The following is a 22,328-nucleotide window of genomic DNA, read 5'->3' on the forward strand; positions in this document are numbered from 1 at the left end:
ATCATAACAAAGAACCACCACAAAGGGAAATAGCAATGTAACAGCTCCACACCAAGCATACAGAGCAATCCATCCACATTAACACAAGAGGACTCAGGGCTCCAAGCTGCTTATAGCAATGATGTTTACATATACTCAGTCAATAATAATCTCTAGGTAAAGTGAGAAGATGTACAAGAAAGGGAGTAGGTGATCACAGTACATGTTGGGTAAGCAGTGACAAAATTGCAGAATTATAATAATGTCAATTGTTACCACTAATTTAACTAGAGCCTTTTGATATAACAAAAGGTCATAGATAACATCCAAAACTGATAAGACAAGAAAGAGTGGTATATGCATGTTATTTAGAAATGCAGAGGTCAATACCAAAAGAAACAGCTACAACAATAAAGGAAGGTGGTCTCTACAGAGCAGGACTAAAGGATGTGGATCACAAGGCTTCTATTATATGCCCTTTAGAGGTTGCATGGAGATAAAAGAAAGGGGAAGGATTGATTCATGGATACTTTCTGAGGGTAGACGATGTGAAGGAAAGTTGAAGATGTTATTCCACAATTAGAAGTAGGGGAGGTTGGTTATACATAGGGAATGAAGCAGGGGGTTAGGGAGGGTGAGAAAAGAATTTAATCAAGGAACCAACATTATGGTGCATGTGATACATTCTTGTTCCTTGTGCAGAAGTCTTCCCTGGCTGCTTAGAATATGAATTCCTCAAAGGCAGGTACTTCCTTTGTACCTTCTACAGGAATTTGCATTCAGTAGTTATTTTAAAAATGTAAGTTGAATGTTTGAAAAATCAACTAAGATTAATAGGGCCAGCAATTACTATGCAGACAGGACACAGGGTTGTCTGTGTGTGTGTGTAGGATTTGAGTACAGGAGGAGACTAATTTATGCTCAATAAACTATGAATGAAAGAAAAATAGAATATAAAAATCACACACAAAGTCAACTCTTGGAAATCTTTCTAGAGAGCTTAGTTTCTTGGTTTGGGCTTTGTTTCTTTACCTATAAATGAAGAAAATAACATGTGAAGACACATAATTCAAGTTCCTTCTATTAGGTTGGTGCAAAAGTAATTGCAATTTTGCCATTACTTTTAATGGTGAAAACTGCAATTACTTTTTCATCAACTTCATAGACCTCTGGTCATTCTTGTGTAACTCCAAATGCCTGGAATGTTCTTCCTCCCCCTACCCCTTGTCAATGTATCCTTCAGGTTTGAGTTTAGCTATTTTCTTAAAGGTCTTTCCACGCCCTCTTCTGCTTTGGTTAGTTCCCTGGGTCCTCTCCCTCATATACAGCACTCACCACCTCTTCACAGCACCTAGCATCATTTCCAATTACATATTTGATTTGGTGTTGTAACTAGTGTTTGCTCAATAAGACTGCAGGTTGTAGAAGTCTGTAAAACACATGCTCATCCACTGTCCCATAATCCTACTCTTTTCAAGTCAGCCAAGGGCTCTTGTCACACCTGTGAGCCATTGCATCCTGGCTTCCTCAGCACTGCTCTAAACAAGAGGAGGCAAACTGGCAATCTAGAGGGTACAATGGCCCAGAGAGGTGTTTAGTTTGGCTAACACAGTTTTTTAAATGGCAACATTCACACTAAAGTCTATATTTCTAACCTCTATTGAAATAACAAAAGGGCTGGCCATTTCTGACTTACATGATAACACCACATGTCTGGAAACTAGAGTGAGAAAAGAGACAGGCCAAAAATGTATGAGCCTGGACATCCCTCTAAGGAGATGGTTCAGAGCTACAATGAATTTGCAAAAGGTCCATGACCCAAAAAGAGATTAAGAGCCTTGAAACAGCCCCTCTTCCTTCCCCAACATTTTATCATCTTCTAAGTGTTTTGCCCTCTGCTCACCCCACATCTGTAGTTTGGCAAAGATCCGAATTTCACTCCTTTAATCTCTTTTCAGTCACTCCCTCCAGCCCTTAATCATTTTTATGACTTTCCTAAAAGCCTCCAATTTGTCCAAATCCAACTGTGAAGTCCTGCATTTCTTTTCCCTGGAAAGATGTAACACAGTTTAGAATTACCAAGCAAGGGTTCACCTAAAAGCTTTTAGAAGAAATATCCAAGATTTGACATGTTAAATCAATTTTCACATGCAGCTGCTCAATTCAGAAAGGAAAATGCAGGGCATTCCAGAGAACGGGAGGCACTGCGATACTGCATAGAGATACTTCCTTTGCCGGATTGTGTACTGAACTGACAGGCAAATGGGTCAAGAGAGATTTGCTCCATTAGCCATCTTGAATATCCTGAAAACAGAAGAAGAATGGAAACTACCCATAGCTCAGAAACATGACTACCACCATTTCTGACTATACACACACACACTCAAAACACCACACACACACACACACACACACACACACATACACACAGGCCCATGTGGATAAATTTGCAATCAGTCAATCAGCCAAACCTGCCCTACTCAATCTTGAAGCTTCTTGTAGTCACATCGAAGCATCATACAAGGCTGGGCACGGTGGCTCATGCCTGTAAACCCAGCACTTTGGGAGGCCAAGATGAGTGGATCACCTGTGGTTAGGAGTTTGAGACCAGCCTGGCCAACATGGTGAAACCCTGTCTGTACTAAAAATACAAAAATTAGCCAGGTGTGGTGGCGCTCGTCTGTAATCCCAGCTACTCCGGAGGCTGCAGGGGGAGAATCACTTGAACCTGGAAGGTGGAGGCTGCAGTGAACTGAGACTGTGCCATTGCACTCTAGCCTGGGTGACAGGGAGAGACCCTGTCTCCAAAAAAAAAAAAAAAAAAAAAAAAAACCCCCACACACATACACAAACAAACAAACCCTCAAACAAAGCATCACACAGTATGATCTGACTGGAGGTAGTCACAATACATAAATAAATTCCTATCAGATGAGAATTAATTTAAATTCCTCTCAAAGCTTTTCAAGAGGCAGAAAAGCCTGTCCTTCAGCGATACCCTCCCCTGGATTAATGACTTGGGTTACCCTGTTTATCACAAATTAAGGTAACTTCATAGTTGGATTGATAATAGCTCTTCCTCCTCAAATTGCTTCATCATGGGGTTTCTGCTTCATTTTTTGTTTTGTTTTTGCTTTCTTTTGAACATGTAGAGTTTGGGGCCACATATCAACCCCCAAACCTCCTGGAAGCAGAGTAGGCATCAGGGCCTTGGGCAAAGCAAGGCTCACAGAGAATCTGAGTCAACGCTCCGGGAACCACTGAGAAGCTGGGGTTCTGCTTCTCTGCCCTGGAGTCTCAGACCGTGTGGGAGGAGCCCTTCATCTGACCATCCCCAGCAATCCCACTGGAGGGATGAGGCCTCAGGAGGGTGCCCGTATTTGTGATACAATTCTAGAACTTTCCATGTGTGCACCTCGAGTTTCTTGTGCCCTACCTGACAGTGTTGTGAAGAAATAAAAAATAAAAATAATTTATAGAAGATTCTACAGTGTCTGAAATATGTTCCAGCAGGTAAGCACAAGGGTCTTCTAATCTCACAGCTACCAGCCCTAAAGTCTCCAAGCCTATTGTTTGTTACTATCGGAATTTTCCTGGAGTTGCTTTTCCTTCACACATCCTTGGGGTTGTTAATATTTGGAGTCTCTGAGGAGTGGTCTCTAACAGCCATAATTCAGCCAAGACTGTCTAAACTGAGAGGGTCTTTAAGATCTAGGAGTTCTCTTTACTGGGCCTTCCAAATGACCCCTAACCTGATTATAATACTTATCTACAAAAATGCCTCCAAAGGCTCCCACTGCTCCTCAGACAAATGTAAACTCCTTTCACACAGCCTGGTGTGGCCCGGCCCTGCTGCCTACCTCCCATCTTGCCACTGCCATTCTCCCTCATCCACACGGCCTTCTTTCTGAGGTTCACATTTGCCACGCTCCATCCTTCTGCAGAGCCTCTGGATACAGCATCCCCCCTCTCCCCCACAGTGCCCCTTCCTCCCTTTCACTTGCTCTTAGTCTTCCTTTCTATCTCAGTGTATATGCACCACTCAGCCTGGAGAACCTGGCCTCTCTCACCAAGATTAACTCCACCTAATAAAGGTTCACAGCACAGTCCATTCCTCATTCTCCCATGAGCATGCCACATCATTGCAATTTTGCATGTGCTTGTATAATGACATGATTAATATCTGTCCCTTGCACTGGATATTAAGCTCTGCGAGGATAGGACCGTGTCTGTTTTTGTTCACTCATATCATCATTGGTACAGAAGAGGTTTAATGGATATCAGATGGACATACAGATGGAAGCATGAATACGCCATCTCAGCAGAACTGTCTTCTTCCCTGCCCTAGTTTGCATAACTTATCCTCTCCAGTTTTCACCTCTGGCCACATGTTTCCTCTGCCCAGAAGTTCCTTTCCCCTAACTGTCACCTGTTGTTTCTTCAGAGGTCTGCCTCCCCTACTACGAGGAACAAACCTTGTGCACCTTCCTGGATTCCTTAAAGCATTGCCTTTATTTCTCTTTCTTTTGACTGGCACCCTCTCTTCCACTGGGTCACCACTCTGTTTTGCATTGACCAGAATGCCACACCATGGAGCTTCCTGAGAAGTCTCTGACGGGTGGAGGATGCCAACTTCAAGTGAAGTAGCATTAGCGGCTCATGGGACAAAATTTTGCTGATGTTAAAAGGGAGAAGAGAGGGAGGCTGGCAGATACATCCACCTCTCTTTCTCTCTTCTATGGGCTGTTTCAACATGTGGCCCCTCCTTGTGATCCTCCTGCATTAGTTGTAGAAGAGACAGATGTGGTTCTTCAGGCTTGCCGGAAGGCATCAGTCAGCACAATAAAGTATCCCAGTGCGTTCACCGTATCTGCCCCTGTCTCACTTCTCTTTTCCCTCACTCTCGCCCCTCGGCTGTGTCTTCCGAATAAATTGTTAGCATCTTAATCTTTTTCTCAGACTCTGCTCTCTTGAGCATCCAGGCAGATATCCTGTGATATCCCAGGTCCCCTCAAGAGCACAACTGCATTTATCGTCCAAGCACGCAATCCAGTAGTTTGAGAAGGGTTTCTCTCTAAATATCCTGTGAAAGGATGAAGCTATTGGAAACTTGGCCTGGACTAACAGAAGGAAACTCATAATGCCTCTGCTTGAATCTGCTCTAGTCAGAACCCACCATCAGTAGCACTGATTTTAATTCTGAGAAGTCTAATTTAAAACTATGTTTCTCAACATTTTCAAAGGATGGACCGCTTAAAGAATCTGATGGAGGCTATGAACCCCTCTTCCCAGAAAAAATGCACATATGCATCTGTTCACTGTCAGTTTAGGGGGTTCTCAGGACCTCTGAAGCCCCATTCATAGATTTTGTATTAGGAAACACAATCAATGGGCAGTGACAAGTAAGAGCACCAGGTTTCATAGGGAACAGCGGAAAGAACAAATTCAATATAAATCAGGGGTGGAAAACGGGAAAGTTTGTCTATTTGAAGGCATGTCAAGTGGAAAAGCCATTAAATGTTTGTTCCTATAGTATCTCCTTTTCTGAGGGTGACTTCTCTAATTTCCCCAGAAAGGTTTTGCTGTCCTAGCCTCAGGAGTATGCTGTAATTCTTACTTATAAAATACTACTGGCCGGGCGCGGTGGCTCAAGCCTGTAATCCCAGCACTTTGGGAGGCCAAGACGAGCGGATCACGAGGTCAGGAGATCGAGATCATCCTGGCTAACACGGTGAAACCCCGTCTCTACTAAAAAATACAAAAAACTAGCCGGGCGAGGTGGCGGGCGCCTGTAGTCCCAACTACTCGGGAGGCTGAGGCAGGAGAATGGCGTAAACCCGGGAGGCGGAGCTTGCAGTGAGCTGAGATCCAGCCACTGCACTCCAGCCTGGGCGACAGAGCGAGACTCCGTCTCAAAAATAAAATAAAATAAAATACTACTAGTCTTGGCCGGGCACCATGGCTCACGCTTGTAATCCCAGCACTTTGGGAAGCCGAGGCAGGTGGATCACTTGAGCCCAGGGGTTCAAAACCAATGGGGCCAACATGGTGAAACCTCATCTCTACTAAAAATACAAAAATAATTAGCCAGGCTTGGTGGTGGGTGCCTGTAATCCCAGCTACTTGGGAGGCTAAGGCAGAAGAATCCCAGCTACTTGGGAGGCTAAGGCAGGAGCCCAGGAGTTTAAAACCAGTGGGGCCAACATGGTGAAACCTCGTCTCTACTAAAAATTAAAAAAAATAGCCAGGTGTGGTGGTGGGTGCCTGTAATCCCAGCTACTTGGTAGGCTAAGGCAGGAGGTGGAAAGTGCAGTGAGCCAAGATCACGCCACTGCACTCCAGCCTGGGTGACGGGGATGGCTCTGTCTTGAAAAAAAAAAAAAAAAAAACCACACACACACAAAAAAACAAAAACGAAAAAACAAAACAAAACAAAACAAAAACCTAGCCTTTCATCTAAAGGGCCAGATAGAGGTTCCACTTTGGAAAGAAATGTCAAAAAAGGCAGTGCCCAAAGACCCCACCCCCATTCTTGTTTTCTTTCTTCTTCATAAAAGTCATTCTGAGCTCGTGGGCCATACAGAAACTGGCAGGAGGCTGGCTTCAGGCCATAGTTTGCCATCCTCTGCATTAAGCTGAAGCCACTGATGAACCAGTCCATCTCCCCCATCATACTACAAGCTCCTCTGAGGCAGAAGTCATCATTTATTTTGCCCTGGGGCCCCAGTTCTAACACAGTGGTGAGTACACAGTCAAAGGTTAATACATGTATGTTAGATGAAAGAATCTGCCACAAAGACCTCCCTTATCATGCAGTTTGAACTGATCTCATCTCATCGCTCAGGACCTGCTGACCACATTTATCCAATTATGCTGAGTGCTGTGGCTGTCCACTGACTTGAGAGGCTTAAAAAAAAAAAAAACAGAGAATCTTTTCTTTGCCAATTTTCAGGTTGTTTTTTCAGTTTCTGATGTGAAAAGCATAAAATAACCACTCACTACTTATTTCCATAGCTAGCCTTTTAAAAGTAATATTCAAAGTGGGGATGACGCCAAGAAATCTGTTAAATATTCTTGCGCAGCTGTTCACATCTTAGCATTTAATTAGTTATAATCGCAATTTAAAAACAATTAAATTCTGTGGGGGTTATTTACTGCATCTCCTGGAGATTCTGTCTTTATGCTCCTCAGAAGAGACAACTGGAAGGAGAGATCTGCTGCGATTGATAAGACAAGTTATTGTCACCCATAGCTAATTTCCCTTGTCATTGTTTTAGGGTGACAGAGGTGTGACGATTTTGTTGTTGTTGTTGTTGTTTTGCATCACATGTTACAATTTTAGAACACAAATTTCTAAACTTTTCAAACGGTATAGTCAAAACATGGTATAGATCCGTAGTTTTCGCTCACATCCTCAGCATAGGAAGACCAAGAAGAACTGCCATTTCTCACCAAAGGTCCCTGCCCAGATCATAAACTCATTGTCTTAAAGTTGGAACCAAAATTTACACACAATGAGCCAAGAAGCTGAGATGGAAAAACAAAGGGGAATTAGAGTGTGCTAATGGTCTCATCTTATACAAATAGAAACTACCAATTAAGTTAAACTTTCCTGGGAAATAAGTGGATTTATGCATCTTTTTAAAAGTGTAGTCCATACATGTAATATCATAGATGGGATCATGGGGGAAATAATGAACAAAAGGAAAAGATCTAAGGAAATCTGAATAAATATGGACGTTAACTAATAATAATGTATCATTATTGTCTCATTAATTGTGAAAAATGTACCATACTGATGTAAGATGTGAATAACAGCAGAAACTTAGTGTGGGGTATTGTGAACTCTTCATACTATCTTTTCAACTTCTCCATACATCTATAACTATTTCTAAAGTAAAAAGTTTATTAATTTCTAAAACTAAGGGTATTCCCTAAAGAATACAATTAAGATATGTAGCTTGTAATCAGATGAAGAAGGAAAAAGTCGATTTAAAAAATATTCAGTTCAAGAGGGCAGGAAACCAGGTGTAGTGCCATGCCCTTGTAGTCCCAGCTGCTCGGGGGGCTAAGAAGGGAGGATCACTTGAGACCAGGAGTTCAAGGCCAGCCTGGGCAAAACAGTGAGACCCTGTCTCTAAAATTAAAACATTTATTTTAAAAAAGACAGGAAATAAGAAACAGTTGTCTATGAGGGGAGAGGTTGATAAGCATTATATACAACACACACAAAAGAAAGTGGCAAAAGCAAGGTTTGCATTTTAAGGATGCAGTATCTCCTGTCCTGTTCCCCTAATTTAATATTTGGCTGGCACTCTCCAATTCCCTTCTCATTCAAAACTTCTTTCACTCGTATCCCAGGCCCCTTATCAGTGATCTGCGATTCAATCAACCAATGAACAAATATTAACTGAGCCCCTGGTGTAAGATCCTCAGTAAATGCTACATGACCCCATTCCTGGAAAAAAGCAAGGCAGCTGCCCCATGGGTCTTCTTCAGGGGCACCTCCCAAGCCCGGTGCAGTGCTGGCTGCACCCGGCTGGCACTCAATACACATTTGTCCAGATTGTCTCCCCGCGATGGGTCTGCACCCTGGCTGAGTGATGAAATCACCTGGGGAACTTTTAATAAAAGCCAATGCCCAGAGTCACGCCAAACAAGATTCCAATTTAACTCGTCTTAAGTGAACTTGGCCAGAACACCAGTATTTTTTAAAAGCTGGAAGTTTTTAATACACAACAGGGTTTCTTATACAGGAATCCATAAGGTAAGTGATAGCAGACTAAGTCTCGATGTTATCAGTTAACGATTATAACAGTACAGATGTGAGAGTTCTAAATTAGTACTTTCGTCTCTCCAGCAGCTACCAACTCACTGTGCAGACAAGACTGGAGTTACGCAGCTGCAAACCAGGGAACACCAAAGACTGCCAACAAGCCACCAGAAGCTGGAAAGAGGAGAAGAAAGATTTCTCTATAGATCTTAGAGGAAGCATGGCCTTGCTGACATCTTGATTTCAGACTTCTAACACCCAGCACTATAAGACAATAAATTTCTATTGTTCTGAACCATCCAGATTGTATTACTTTGTTACAGCTGACCTAGGAAATTAAAATTAATACAGCTTCCAATTAGGTATGGGGGGGAATAAGATAAAACTTCATAATCCAATAGAAGGTTGGAATTTTTTTAATAGTAAAAGGAAAAAAAGTAAGAAAGATTTCATATAACAAATACAAAATAACATGACAGAAATAAATTCAATATATCAGTAATTCAGAAACTATGGACACACTACATTCACTTGGAATGCAAAATGTTGAATGGCTTTACAAATCTGATTCATTGCTACGTAATTCCTAGTGACATTTCCAGAATAACAGAACAAAATGATAGAAAATATATAAAAAATACAGAAGATGAAAAGACACACCAAACTTTGTTTTTTTTTTAAAAAAAAGCTGAGATGGTAATACTGATATCAGAGGCAAAAGGCAACAATTCATAGTGACAATGCACCAAGAAGATGTCCCTAAATAACACAGCCTACAAAAATTTAGAGGAAAAACTGACAACTCTGAGGAGAAATGGAAAATCCCACAATGGAAAGTCAGTAGGGCTACAGATGATGTGAACATGACCAGCAAGACGAATCTAAAAATATGCTTAAAATTTTACTCCCTATGAACAGAATTCACATTCTTTTCTCTTTTTTTAAGTACATGGAGTATTCATAAAATGAACCACGTACTAGGTTTCCAAGAAGTCTCAGTAAATTTCAAAGAATCAGGGTTACTACAGACAACACTCCTTGACGAAAATACAATATTTTTTATCGCTGAATTCAACTTAACTTTGACAGAAATGCGAATTAAACTAAAATGAAATTGGAATTTTCAATTATATTGCAAATACAAAAGAACAGTAACACCCTGTGTTGGCAAGGATAGGAGAAAATGGGATGCTTGGCCATGGCAGAGTGTATATGGACAGTATTTGGCAGTATCTATCAAAATTTAAAATATACATTTCCCCCTTTGCTTCCAATCCATTTCCAGGAATTTTCCTTATAGATACACTTAACAAATGTATGAGGGTTGTCATCACAATATTGATTGTTATAACAAAAGATATAAAAACCTTAATGTCTATCAAAGTGGGAATGACCAAATTGCAGTTTTCTCCTATCGTTAAATATTAATAAGAATTAGGCAGCTCCATGCTCACTAATTGGAAGAGCTCCAAGACCTGCAAGGTGTAAAGCAACATATATAGTCACAATCTTAATATTTATAAGGAGAGGAGTATTTACATTCTAAGAACATAACCAAGAACCTGCTAACATTAGGTGCTTCTGAAAAGAAGTACAGGGAGACAGGATAGACCTACTTTCACTAAATACCTTTTTGTAGTATTTGTATTTTTACCATGTTTATGAATTACTATTTAAATAATAAATAGGCAGAAGTCTCTAGTCATTTTATTTATTCATTTAAAATGAAACATCTAAATAAAATGAAGTCTCTGGTGATAAGCCTAATAAACTTATTGCAGATATTCCAAATTCCTTTGCACAGTCCTTTTAAATTCACTTATTGATGAACTGTCAGGGCTAACTCGTCTTTGCAATGAAACCAGCAAATACGTTCAACAAGGCTTTCAAGGAGGTCATTATCTGATTGGTACATGCAAACGTACTCAGTAAAAACTGCAGGGCAAGAACAGTGCAGACAAATGGAACTTTCCTAGCAAAGCAATGTGACGAACCCTGGCTACCTCCCTGATTTCTCTCCCAGCTGTACTCCATGTGGATGCACCAAGTACAATTGTGGCCCTGCCTCAGGACCTTTGCATGCATCGTTCCTATTTCCTGGAATGCTCTGCCCCGGACAGTCACATGGCTTACTCCCTGGATTCACTCAGCTCTCTGCCCAAATGTCACTTAGTCACAAAAGCCTGCCCTGACCAGTTTATCTAAAAAAAATTCTACCCTGTCAATCTCTATTTCCTTACCTGGTTTTAGTACTTTTTTCATCACTTAGCACCACCTGATGATTTTTGTTGGCCTCTCAAATTAGAAGGTAAGCTCCATAAGGACAGGGACTTTTTTACTGTTATCTATCTGTCAGTACCTATAGCACACAGTAGGCACCAAATAAATATGTGCCTCTATCACAAACTTTGCAGCTGGGAAATCTAAACATTGTTTTCTTTATGTTTTGGCCAAACACATTCTAAAGTGTTTGTTTATTCTTGCAAACTGCAGCTTCCTCTCTCCTTTCATGCCTAACTAACGATCAAAGATAGGACAAATGGAGAAAAGTTTTCTCTGGAGAACAAAAATTCAAGGATGGAGAGAAATAATTTATGTCATGATGCTGGATTTTGTGGAAATTCACTAGGTATTTATTTCCTTGGTCACCCAATCATAAGAGTGAAGCAAAAACCTTCTTTCAGCCAGTGTGGGGAATACAACAACAATGCTATAAAAGTACTGGCATTCTAAATGCAAAGATGAGCTTAAAGAAATTATTTGAATCTAAGAGTGTGGGAGGGACATTGGCTCTCATGGTCCAGCAGGTGTGAGTCAGATCTAGCTAACTCCCTGGGGATCAAGGATTCAGCTGCCATGCCCTGAACAGACGCCCCCGATTCCCACAAGTTCAACTCTCTATGAGACTTCTCCCATTTACCTTCTCCGGACCTCACTTAGCGCTAACCTATGTGAGGGAATCACTGGGACAGAAGTAAGCCTCCTCGCCCTGCCACTTCCCAGCAGCCCTGCCCTGAAGGAACTCCCCACACTTTGGTTCTTTAAGGGAGCCCCGCATCATGCAAAGCACTGAGCCACAAGCTCACTCATTGCCTTGGCGTCACCAGCACTGACCAAGAAAAGATGGTGGTAGGTGTAGGCTACAAGCCAAACACTCAGGGTCCCCAGCCCTTTCCCACCACAGCCAGGAAATAGAGAACAAATCTTTCCAATCCCTCCCACATGCACAAGGTCCTCCGGAAGCAGGTTATATACATTTGTGAATTTATACACAGCCTGGTGTCAGGCCAATAAACTACTTCTGGAATTCAGTTCCAGTAAATAAATAAATAAATAAATAAAACCCACCCCCATGCAACAGTGAAAAAGGAAGGAAGCAAGAAATTTTAAAAAGAGGTGAGTCTTCTATTCTTCCTACCCACGGGCTTTTCCAGTCTCTAGGAAGTTCTTCTTATAGTCTAACCTACTTTCTTCTTGAACCAATGTAAGACTTACATGTCTCCAATTTTCACGGGAAATGGAGAGGAGCACATGACTATGATCCGTATTACCTATCTTCAAATACTTCAGGGCCTCTCTCTGCCTTCTTCTCTTCTTTAAGTCTGTAATAAAAATCCGATTTATTTCATGGCCCCCTTGATCTTGAAACACTGCAAATTTGAATAAGAGATTTTTTTAAAAGTAGTTATGTTGCTATAAGTTCTGCTCCTGTAATACTTAAACTTTCCCCATTATGATACCACTTTGCTTGTTATATTTCAAACAGTGCAGGGAATGAGAAAAGATTTGCCTTGCTAGCATCTGTCACCGCCGACCCTGGGTTGCCTCTGAAGTGTATGCTTACAGCATTTACCTAAAATTATTAAGTGCTCTGGTGACATTATTACAAGAGGGGGCAGGAAGAGTGTCAACCTAATGAAGTGGCAGATTCTATCTGATGGTCTCCATCTGAAAATGGGCACAGGCCAGGCTGTGTGCTAATCAAGCCACCAAGGGCCCTTCACCCTTGGACAACAGTAACCTTTGACTACACCTGAGAGGAAAATGAGCTGCCCCCTTTCTAGTGCTAATAAGCTTAGTGGAGAACGGGTTACGTTTCATGGGAAAAGCCATGCTCTCCCCTTCCAGGGCAAGCATCCAAAGCATAGGTGCTCCAGGAGGCAATAAACCATTCCTTCCCGAGCTGGAACTCGAACCACCTTGCTGGAAGGCTGACACTGTGGCCTTGAGTTCAGGACTGCCAGCTCTTCACGCTGCTACGTGTCATAGGGTTTCCATGTATCCTTATTGAATGAATGAATTAATGAGTTATTAAGATTTACATTTGGTTCTGAAATTCCTAGTAAACAGCAAGAGGAATATACCAGTTCACGTAGTTTTCATGTGCCTAAGACAGAAGAGAACATTACTTTAGAAAACATAACACTGCCAAAATTGTTTTGGAGAATGTTGAACACATGCTTCTGTGTGTTCTTAAAGTCCTCTGCTGACGATCATGTGTGGTGGCTCACACCTGTATAATCCCAGCACTTTGGGAGGCCAAGATAGGAGGATTGCTTGAGGCCAGGAGTTCAGGAGTTCAACATTAGCCTAGGTAATATAGCAAGGCTCTGTCTCCACAAAAAAATTAAAAATGAGCTGAGTGTGGTACACATACCTGTAGTCTTAGCCACTTGGGAGCCTGAGGTGACAGGATCGCTTGAGCCCAGGAGTTCAATGATACAGTGAGCTATAATTATACCACTACCCTCCAGCCTGGGTGACAGAGCAAGACCCTGTGTCTACTTAAAAAAAGAAAACCTCCTCTGCTAAAAACCCATGCAAAAGGCCAGTGCTCTTTTCTTTATTTGCTAATGGAAAGATCTGTTGGTCACACATGGATTTTCCCATCCACATCTGCACCTGCTTATGTGGCAAAAATAAAAGTCAGTAGCTTCTTCTCTACATCTTTAATAGCCAATATGAACATACTGCGGAGTCACACTCATTCAAACTGTTGGGCCTGGAACAAGAAATCACATGGAGTACTACTGTTCAGCAATACATAAATTGTTTCTCATCAAGTGGTCAGATTCTACCTGCTAATAATGTGCAACCAATTCTAGATTTCCTTTCCCTCCCTAGGTTCATATTTATCAATGATAAGAGTCTGAATCCATATATTCAAACAGGAGTTCAGAGAGTAGAAAGAGAACATAATTTGTGTTTTTTAAAAAAGTAATTTCAGTGAATAATGTCATCACACAAACTCTTTCAACTCAGCAGGAAAGAAGCCACAGGACATTATTCTAGCTTCTAAGCAGGATAAATAGAAACTTGGAGGAAGCAATTAACCTTCCGAATTTTGGAATTTAATAATACTTTATAAAGAGTGAAAAGATTAACTCCTAATGTCAGCTGGGTTGATGTGAAAACAGATAATTTTACATGGTATTAGAGGTAATGGCATTGGTACATCATACCAAATTGCCCCAGAAAGATTGTATTAAAATTTAAAATATGTATTCCTTTGACCCAGCAAGTTTACTTCCAGTAATCTATTATAATGAAATAATAGACTATTTCTTTGTAAGTTACAAAGATATATGTATAGGGACTTATTTACAGTACAGATGTGTTGTTTATGAAAGAAAAAATGAAAACGATCTAAATGTCTACTAACGAAAATTTGATTAAATAAGCCCTGGCATATTTAAAGAACTATAATGATTGTTTCACTCTTGTATGCACACATATTTATTGAGCATCTGTTATGCTGAGCGTGGTTCTAAGCACGAGTTATATCACATAAAATATACAAAAATCTCTGCTCTTGTTGAATTTATATTCCAGACAAAAGTTGCTGAATAAAACTTTAATTGGTAAATTTTGAAATGCCTACATGTTTTTGAAATAGAGACATACATATATTTCAGAGATACATATTTTCTTATACATAGATAAGCCAGATGTGCCCTTAAATGAACCCTCTGCAATCTCTCTGAAGCCCCTGTGGGTCCCTTACTTGCAAATGGGAAACCACTGGAGTATCTTAAAAATAAAATAATAGCAGCCTGAGCTTTGGAACACACTTAAATGGATTCACTCATGGCTTTGATATATACACTAACTGCATGATCTTAACAATTTAATTAACCTCACTCATCCAGTTCCCCCTCTTTGACTCACAGGATTACTGTAAGAGTTCAAAGAAAAAAAAAAATACCTAAAATCCTTTACACAATGCCTAGAAAACAGCAGATGCTCAATAAATGTCTGTTGCCTTCACTCTCTCCTTAGACTGCCTTGGCATTCAGAACACAACTTCTCACTGCCTTTCTTTACTAAGTTATTATCCAACTTAAAAGGAAATGCATCCATCCAAAACATTTAAATGAAGAATTATTGTTGCTGGATCAAAGGATTTTTAATTTTCCTCTCTGTCCTCTTTCTCTATCTTGGCCCATATATACACAGCAAAAATCAATCAATCTTCTTTCCTTCAGCAACCACATCTTTGTACTCCTTAGCACTGTTCCCTCTTCACAGAATAAGCTGCCTAAAAACATTTTTTAACTAGGCCAATATTCATTAGCTTACTTTCACCAGTATTCACATTTTTTTCACAAAATAATTATTTTCTCACAAAGCTTGTAAGTCAGCAAGGACAAACGTCTCTGTGGAATTTGGAGGAACCATATCCTTCTAAACTGACGGCAGCACCCTCACAATTTGTTTTCTATTGGATGTTTTTCCTTAATTCACACACTTCACTTAATGCTTCAGCACAGAAAAATCTTTCAGCAGAATATCTATTAGATACTCGCAATCACGAAAATAAAATCCAGTGGCATAAAATAAGATGGATCGTGACCCACTGCCATCTGCAAGTGAGACGTTGTACCAATGAATCTGCTAAGAAGCTAATGAAGACTCGGAATCTCTGGATGCTGGAGTTGGCCTCCGGCTGTAAGGTTCTACCAAAAGCCATGGTAATTCTTTCATTTAGTCCAGGGCACTGGTAGCTTATGAAATATTGAAAACAATGTTTCTTATGAAACTCACTGTTTCATCAGATAAATACTTTCAGGCACCTCGCACCAAGGGGAGAAAAATGTAACTTCTAAAGTAATGCTCTGTTTAGACTTATATGCGTATGAAACTGTGAAACTAACACGTTTTTCTTTTTGCTTTGTTTGCCGGAATGTTCTGAATAAGATATAAATCTTAATAACTCATTCATTCTTCTATGTAGTCAATAAACATACATGGAGCCCCTATTATATGTCAGCCACCATGCAAACTGCTGGTAATTTTAAGCTCAAGGACACAGTGTCAGCCCTCCAGAAAGCCATGGAAAGATATGAATTAGCAGGTAGCGATGACTATGATTAGACATTCATGGGATACTCTGGGAACACAAAGAAAAGGTACGACTCTCAGCCTGGGGTGGGGAGGGATGGCAGGGAGAATCAAGGAAAATATCCCCTTAATGTAACATAAGGTATCAGCTCTGGTTCTTAGTAAATTATCTCTCATTTGATTTCTGAGGTTTCTTAATTCTTTCTTTAAAAATGTTTTAAGCCTCTAGAAATAGTTTGGAAAAAAAACGCACTTTTTTTTATTTTTTGAGACAGGGTCTCACTTTGTTATCCAGGCTGGAGTGCAGTGGCATGATCTTGGCTCACAGCTGCCTCCGCCTCCTGAGTTCAAGTGATTCTCCTGTCTCAGCCTCCTGAGTAGCTGGGATTACAGGCACCTGCCACCACCCCCAGCTAATTTTTGTATTTATAGTAGAGATGGGGTTTCGCCATGTTGGCCAGGCTGGTCTTGAACTCCTGACCTCAGGTGATCCGCCCACTTTGGCCTTCCAAAGTGCTGGGATTACAAGCGTGAGTTACTGTGCCCAGCCAAAAATACCCATTTCTTTATTCATACATGCACATATTTAAATATGCACACAAAGCTCATTAAACAATATCCTTTTAACCTAAAGGAATTCTCAAAACTTACAAAAAAAAAAAAATAGTTTACAATTGACATTACAAAGGGACTCTGGGAAAATCAGACACAACCACAAGTAATCTTTTTTTTGTTGAGACAGAGTCTTGCTCTGTCACCCAGGCTGGAGAGCAGTGGCGCAATCTTGGCTCACTACAACCTCCGCCTCCCGGGTTCAAGCGATTCTCCTGCCTCGGCCTCCCAAGTAGCTAGGATTACAGGCGTGCATCACCACACCCGACTAATTTTTGTATTTTTAGTAGAGACGGGGTTTCACCATGTTGGTCAGGCTGGTCTTGAACTCCTGACCTCAAGTGATCTACCTGCCTCAGCTTCCCAAAGTGCTGGGATTCCAGGCATAAGCCACCGCACCCGGCACTACAAGTAATCTTCAAAGATGGTTCCTGTAAATATTTCCCATGATTCTAAAATAACTTTGGTTTTAAAATATTATTTTATGAATATAGCATGTTCTTAACCTTGCATGCCTCGCTACTCTTTATTCCAGCACACCAATTCCAAAGATCTTGATCAAGTAGCCCTGGGCTGGTAGACAGTAATTGACAACCCAGATTGACTACGTGGTCTCAGGATGGATCCTGGCTTGCTTCCAAATTTGGCTAATGCAAAGCTCTTGCATTCCATTGCCTTCTCTTATACCAGCTTTTCCCTCTGCCACATCATATATTGTGAGAGAATGGGGTTGTTGGCATAGCTTCAAGTTATATCATTGATTCAAATCTATCCTAAGCAAACCTACTTTTATTTCAGATGAATATTCTCTAGTGATCTGAACTGCAGGGGCAGTAAAAGAACTCTACATTTATGTAAGCATTCCCATCCCCCAAGGAATAGTTTTCCAGGCGTACAGATACCTTAGAAGCGATAAAGAGTTTAGTAGGCTAGAGTCTTTTTTGTGGCTTTCTAAAAAATCAGAATTCCAAGTAATTGAAATATAATGAATTTGGTGCTTAACAACAACAACTGCTTTAATAAAGTACAATCTAGGCATAATTCTCATTTAATAGCAGCCACCTCATAAAACTATGGTTAAAATGAGAATAGCCAACTTGTAAATCAGAAGCAGCCAAGGTAGTAAGATGTGACTGCAGAGAAGAGCGCAGGGAGAAGCTGACTCCATCCCATTAAGCCCTCTGCCCAATCCTTCTCCAGCTCAAGTACACAGGGCTCTCTCTCTCTCCTTTCTTCAGGTCTCTGCTCAATGTTCCCTTCTTGGAACCACACTTCATAAAATAATACCTAAAGCATTCCCCAGCCCCCTTCCCTGCTGGCTTGCTTTGCTTACTCTTCCTTCCTTCTTCCTTCCCTTCTTCCTTCATTTATTTGTTTTTGCAGAGCACTTGCCACCACTAGAAACATATTGCTTGCTGGTCTTTCCTCTCCCCTCAATACTAGTGCTGTAGTTCACTACTGTATCTACAGCATCTAGCACCAAGTAGGCATTCAATACATATTTGCTAAATGGATTTTCTTTATTTCACTCTTTTAGCTCACACACATTCTCTCTGTGCATCTCCACACTGACACCAAAGCACACTGAGTGATGGTAGAAAGAACATTCTCTAACCTTCTCTTCTCCCTGATTCTAGCAAAGGAAAGGACTCTACAAAAAGTCAAAGCCAATTGAAGCAAGTGCCCCAAGAAGTTCTGCTAATCTTGCAGTAATACATCTAGGATTATATCTTATAGACTGACATGTGAATGTATTTTGTCTTAGTGGTTCTGATACTCTTGAAAGATGCCCAACTCTGCCTGGTTCCCAAAACTATTCTCTAAGGTATTCCCAAAGCGAGGAGAAATCAATAGCAATGCCTAGTTATGATCTTGAAGTGAAGCAGATTTACGCTGGCTACCCTACACCCTTTCCAGCACCTAAAGTCAAAGGACAGGGAGGAAGGAAAGGTACTAAGACCCACTAATTATCAATGAAACTATACTAATGAATATAACATTTTATTGATAACCACCGGGTCTTAGTACCTTTCCTGGATCTTAGCACCTCATTAAACTGACCACAGAGCCTTAGTACCTTTCCTGGGTCTTAGTACCTCATTAAACCGACCACAGAGCCCCAGTTTCCCAAGATTACTTTGCAGTTTAGAATCGCGCTAGCCAAAGACATTCAATTTCCTGAATACGAGTCTGTGGACCCTTTAAATCTTAAGTCTGGCTAAAGAGGAAGCAACCCAGATATACACAGAAATGAGAGGCTGTGGGCCACATAATTCACTGGAGATCTAGAACCTAGTAAAAACAAAACTCTGAAATATAATTAAATAAGCACTACAGTTCCTGATCCATAATTGTTCTTGGTCTGTTGCTACAATGAAATCCACCATAGAAAAAAATTTTAAAATAAGTAAATAAATAATAGCATCAGTTCCCAGAAGCTGGGGGCTTTGGACAGACTTTGAGACATTCTAAGTCTCAGTATTCTGTGTTGGTGCTTGCTACGAAAGTGTCCTACTAAACTGCCTGCCAAGCAGCAATGAAGCAGAGCCCTAGCAATTCATTCAACAAGCTACCAAGAGTGGAAGGCTAATTTAATGGGGCAGGGCCAAGCACAGTTAACAAACTGCACATCTGTAAAATGGAAATAGGTTGTCCCCAGTCTTTAGCAGTAAGTCTCCTTGCTAAGTAGCTCTAAAAAGGCTTCAAAGCCTTTCTCCTTCTCGGTGTGTAGTGCCAATGAGTTCATTTCACTTCCATCTGCAGAAAAGGAGAGGGAGGCAGAATGTGGGGCTTTGGCCCCACACCCTCTAGAGTTGCCAGGGATTGAGAAATCGAGCTGCATCTAACCCCTTCCCTGGAGAAAGGACCTAAGCAATCAAGTTCCACTTGTCAGTAACCTATGTACCTTTCTATATCCCTTTCCTTTTGCCCAAACCGAAACCAAATCATGGTACATGAAAGGTGAGTCCATTTCCACACGAACCCTTTGTAAATCTGTCCCAGGCTCCCTGGGTTCCTTCTAGAATGCTGCTTCTGTTTGCTGCACACACAATCTGGCATGGCCCTGGAAAATTTACATTTTCAAAACCTCAAAAAAATAAACTTCATTCTCGGCACGGCTCTTCTTTAAGCATTCAATGAAATAAATTCTGTCTGCCCTATTTCATTTGATTCTATGCAACCAGCCCTGACTTGCCTATGATTGTTTCTTTTAAAAAAGGGAGCATGACAGTATAAAAAAGGACCCAGGATGCATGGCTTTGCTCAGCTCCATATTGGGTTAACTTTGGCATGTCTCTTCCCCTCTCCCAGTCTCAGTTTCTCCATAAATAAAGCACAAATGACAAGACTAAAATGATCACCTGAGAGTGCTGTCTAAGATTCTGTGGTTCTGTGGATTTTTCTGAGATGTTTCTCTCTTTGAAATAAGTATTTTCATCATCAATTCTTTCTAGCCTCTCATTCTGTTTTAGCTCCCAAAGACTTTGCTGGTCAGATGTCCTTCGCTTTATGTTAGGAAATTTTTATTGTGACTCTTCAAGTCAGTCACACAAGAGACTGACTTAAGATCCAGGAAGGGATCTGACAACTTTCCCATCTTTTGATCATTAAACTTAGGGAGGAGAGAAGTGGTGCCGACCAACCATACAGGCCCACATATATATTCCTTTTGGGATTCTGAAGATGGGCCCTTTCTAATGCTGGGCTTACAAATAAATTATTGTGCAGAAGGCTTGCAGCTCTAAAGTAATTAGTGGCCTATATCACCTTCCCAAGACAATTCTGTCTTTCCTCTTTCCCTCTTCTTTTTCTTTCTCATATTTGCTCATTCTTTCTTTCTTTCCTTTCTTTCCTTCCCTCTTTCTTATCCCTTGTCTTTTTCCTCAGTTCTGCCAGTACAACTAAGGAGGTTATTTAGACCTATTGGCGATCCATAGGAAAATAAAATAATCAAAAAATTGCAGCTTATCTTCAGTGAACAGAACCATAAGATTAGGACTCAAAGCCATCTGAAGTACTTTCATGTTGGCAACATTAAGAAACCTATAACATAAAAGCATACAAGATGAAATGAATCCACAATTGCAAATTAAGATCAGTAGCTACCTTTATGTCAAAACATTCTGAGACACAGCTTTGTGTCAAAAGTTCTTTCATAAAAAGTCAATATGATTAGGGGAAGATACTGAAACCACATTATTTAACCAATGAACAAGCAGTGTAATCCCTGAGATTAATGAAACTCCAGATCACAAATGTTTAATATATTTTTGCTAAGCATGAGTAGGTCATGTGGTGAGGATTTATAGTTAAATAAAAATATCTTCTCTACATCCACTTGTGAACATAATACTCACAACATCCATGTGATTAACAAGAGCAGCCTAGTCCAGGAGGGTTGCCAACAGCAGGCAGAAGTGTGGCATATCTAAACAAATGAACATGAAAAGGTATCATTATGCCTGATATGGTAGACATTTGGGATAAAGGGATTTTAAGTAAGTAGGGGGTTTTAGGCTGGGGACACATTGTAAAGAGGTCCTGAGGCTCAATAACCTTTCCTAACCACAAACCAGGTACAAGAAAGACCCAGATTTTGTACACTGTCGTCTTGTCCTTGGGTAGAAATATTTGGCAGGACATAGATGGAGTGGATACACATTTTTAGTGTCTGCAGGAATTAGGAAGGGGAATGCAGTCAATACTCCTTTCCCCAGTCACAGAAAATCACTTAATCTAGCTCTGTTGTAAGTTAGTGGGACAAGGCCTGATACCCTCTGTAATATGCAGAAGCTTTTGGTTTTGAACATGCGTCTTCAACTTTACCACCAGGTATAAAACAGAACTTGTCAGGTACCTAAGATAAATAACTAGCTTTTGCCCCTCCTGGATTAATTACTCCATGGATATGTGCCTAAATAAAGACTCATTATGATATGGCTATAGGACCCAAGCCAAACCACTCTGTCCAAATTAAAGTAGCGACTTCTCTTTTCCTCCCCTTCAAAAGGCATTTAAAGAATTTTTTCCCCTAGAATAATAAAAATGTCATACATCTGGAAATTTGCCATTTTGAGAGCAAAGGCTGGGGGACAGATCAGTTGATTGGCACAAACTGTCCTCAGCAACAGCCTCATGGGAGAACAAATCTTCCCTCTGTGTCCTGACCAATCCAAGGCTTGGAAAATCAGACTTAAGAGTTGGAGGGAAAAAAGCTGCCATTTGGAGTTGTGGTCCGGTTGGCCTCTTAGGAGCCTATAGGAAACAGGGGAGTGTACCCACTTAATCGGAGCACAAAGCCTGCAGTACCCAGGCTCCCGGACCAAAGTTGAGGACCTGGGATGAAGAGGAAGCAGAAGTCCAGGCACCTGTGTGTGTACACCTCCTCTTTCTTCCTTCCCAGACACCACGGCCCTGTGTCTGGGAAGGAAGGTCCCAGGCTGACCTCCATGCAACAGCCAATACTTACAGAGTTTCTATCTTGCACCAGGCATTGAATTAGAAATGAACAATACAAAGATGAGTTATACAGGCTCTCTGCTCTGCCTACAAAGCCCCATCAAGAAGTCTGCATAAAGTCCACCATAAGTCTCACCTACCTTATCATAGCACCAGCAGCTGG

General features: G+C 40.9%; 1 protein-coding gene across 1 annotated transcript in view; it reads right to left on the reverse strand.

Annotated features, from left to right (window-relative positions):
* The window catches only part of LYPD6B (LY6/PLAUR domain containing 6B), a 102,707-nt gene that overhangs the window by 69,204 nt on the left and 11,175 nt on the right, over window positions 1-22,328 (reverse strand). The window contains exon 3 of the mRNA XM_011943066.1: window positions 21,064-21,134. The gene's annotated coding sequence lies outside the window, so the exon portion shown is untranslated. The remainder of the gene's footprint in view (window positions 1-21,063; window positions 21,135-22,328) is intronic.

The sequence above is a fragment of the Colobus angolensis genome, unplaced genomic scaffold, assembly GCF_000951035.1.
Source record: "Colobus angolensis palliatus isolate OR3802 unplaced genomic scaffold, Cang.pa_1.0 Scaffold215, whole genome shotgun sequence".
NCBI classification, from domain to species: domain Eukaryota; kingdom Metazoa; phylum Chordata; class Mammalia; order Primates; family Cercopithecidae; genus Colobus; species Colobus angolensis.